At 48.7% G+C, this 2,870-nt stretch overlaps 1 protein-coding gene across 1 annotated transcript in view; it reads left to right on the top strand.

Moving 5' to 3' along the window:
• The window catches only part of PRDM1 (PR domain containing 1, with ZNF domain), a 54,752-nt gene that overhangs the window by 27,611 nt on the left and 24,271 nt on the right, over positions 1-2,870 (top strand). The window lies entirely within an intron of this gene.

The raw sequence follows: 2,870 nt of genomic DNA, 5'->3' as shown, positions 1-2,870 counted from the left end.
TTTGTTCCTTTTTTTCACCCCCCCCCCCCCCCCAACTTTCTAAAGAAGTTTCATCTATTAGAGCCAGCTCCCTTCCCTCCTCCTTCCCCTTACGATTGCAGCTCTCGCAGGCGCAGGGAGAACAGCAGCAGCGGCAGCTGAGTGGCGCAGGCTTGTTGTTGAGCTGAAGTGGTGATAGCATCAAAGGAAATGGATGGGGATTTCTGAGATCAGAGCTGTTAGGGCCATTCATGATTTGTTGCCAGGCTGAAAGCTGCTGCAGAGAGAGCTGCCTGAGAAATGCTGATTAATACGGTAATTGAGGTTTTCTATGAGCGAGAAGGAAAAAATGAAAATATGACTAAAAATGTTCTTTTTGAAATGAACAACATTTTGAGATTGCACATTCCAGACAATAGCGGCTACTGGTATGAAAGATTTCTATAAAAGAGCAGAAAACTGCTGGTTGAACAGGGCGTCTTTTTATGTTTCTCTATTAAGGAGGAAGGTCAGAAGGTCAGTCTATATATTTCTTTAATGGCAGAGTTTCCTTTGTGATTCTTACTTCAGTACACATTCTTAACAATTTGTTTCTGTCTCTTCTTTCTTGATAAACTTAGTTTTATTCCAGATCAGGCACCATTAGGCTAGACCTGCACACCAGTGAAATCCCTTCTCCTGTGCTACAGTAGTTGTGGGCTCAGCTGCACCAAGACACCTGGAGCTAATTTCAGGATAGCCTTGGAGTGTGCCACGGAGTTATTTGAAGTCTGTAGGCTTCATAGTCTGTACTCACCTCCCCAGGCTCTGGGAAGGGAGCCGCGCTGACCTGGGATATTGGCATCCTCTTCTCGGCCTGACGAATATTTCACTTCATCTGATCTGATCTAATCTCTGCTTCCTCTTCTTCTCCTGCCCAAAAGCATTCTCAGTTCGTTGAAAGGCAGATTTGCTTTTCTCCTGCCCTCCTTCACATTAAGAAGATCTGCCCTTTTTTCTTGCCCCCCTTCCCCCCCTTTTTTTTTTTTCTTTCAAGCTAACAGGGAAGTGAAAAGCTCTGAAACAGCTGCCTCTCAGAGTGAGACTATTTTTCGGTAAAATAATCACCTTCAGTATGACTACATTGTTTTTCTGTTCTATGTGGTGTGACTCAGCATCAGTTAATTAACCCAATCAAGTAGGCCGGATTTCTCTCCTTTAATGAATGGTTCTTCCTACTTCAGAGCCTTCCTAGACCTCATTTTGGATGCGCCTCGGTTTTACCGGGTATATCCAATTACACTTATATCCTTCAGCCCAGTGCTCGGGCCACCTCTCTTGTGGAATTACGCCGTGGTGGAAGTTAAGCCAGGACGCTCACTTGCAAGCAGTTGCCCTACTTATGTCTGCTGCCACGAGCCCTCCTGTGTTAGCGCATACGGAAGGTCTTTACACAGATAAACTATTCTCAGCATCGCAGACCGAAAATGGCAAGTAATCCTTTCCACACGTCTTTTTATCAGAGGGAGGAGGAGCAGGTTAAGGGAAAGGGATGTGTGTGCACCCATCAGAGAGACAGACAGGCACCTGATTGCATAAAACGTGCTCTTTTTTTTTTTTCCTCTTTCTCCCTTTTTTCCTGTGAAGAAGCACGTAACACCCAGATCACCCCAAAATATAAGTGTGTGTGTGTTTAAAAGAGGAATGTGAAACTAGCTGCCATGTAAAGTGCTGGGAAAGTGATGAGAAATACACTGGCAGACGGGTGAGAAGGAGGAAGAGTGCAATAGAGTTGCCTGGCAGTGCAGCAGCTCGCGTTCAGAGTGGGCTGTCGATGGCTATAAATGGAATTGTGCATCACCGTTCCTCGGAGCCCGAGGACGCCTCGCTTGAAGAGACAGGACCACTGAAGGAAGTAAGGCATCTGGTTGTTTGGTAATGAGAAGCAGGAATGCTCTTAATAATAAACAAACAGGACATTGTATGCCATCATCACAGGATGTCCTTCCTTCAGCCAGCACGCTGACTTGGATCGGAGGGGGGGGTATGTGTGTGGAAATCAAAAGGGGGGCTGCAGGGTCTGCTAATTGATTAGTTGCTGTCCCAATCCTCTTTCCATCCCCAGCCTGCTCCCGGGTGGTCGCTTACCTGTCGCCCCGCGCAAGGTGACAGCTGGTTTTCTTGCCGCTGGGGGAAGGAGGTGAGGAGGCTGGGGACGCCGGTGGCCTTGCCCCGCTCCTGCCATGTCGGCTTCCCGGCAGCTGCCGAGGGAGGGGGGGACTGTCCCTGAAGGAAGAAACGGAAATGTTTTTCCCAATTCCTTTTACAAGCGTTGATTAGAGAGAGATGCTGGGAAGGGATAAAATCAGAACCCCGAAACTCCCAAACTGGTCATACCAAGTGAAGTATCGTACTCGTTAAGGTTTAAATCGGGGTTTAGTCGGTATTCGGAACCTGGGAGTCATTTCAATTGTGTGGTATTTTTTTAATAGAGTTCTATCTAGTCAAATCGAGGGAGAACGAAGTGGGCACATGTTGACCTCCGGAGCTTTAAAAGAGCAGGAAAAAACAGATTTTTTTTTTAGTGAAAACCGGCTTGCGCTCGCTTCCCACCGAGGTGCCCGCCCGACCCAGGTCTCCCCACTTACGCGAAGGGGGGTGTGTGTGTGTGTGGAGGTGCCCTCCCCGGCCGTCGCCTCTTGGTGGAAAAGGGAGGAAAAAAAAATAAATTAATATAAAATAGGTAATTAGTAATAACGATAATAATTTTAGCCGGGCGGCAGGTAGAGAGCCCCACCTCCCCGCCCTGCTGAGGGGAGAAGGGAGGGGCCGGGCGGTGCGCGCGGCTGTGGCGGGCGGTGCGCGCGGCTGTGGCAGGCGGCCCCCCAGCGTTCCCCGGCGGCAAGAGCAGC

This window comes from Calidris pugnax, unplaced genomic scaffold, assembly GCF_001431845.1.
Source record: "Calidris pugnax isolate Ruff unplaced genomic scaffold, ASM143184v1 scaffold219, whole genome shotgun sequence".
Taxonomy (NCBI): domain Eukaryota; kingdom Metazoa; phylum Chordata; class Aves; order Charadriiformes; family Scolopacidae; genus Calidris; species Calidris pugnax.
Note: the sequence above shows the minus strand (reverse complement) of the source record. Positions and strands in the feature narration are given on the sequence as shown.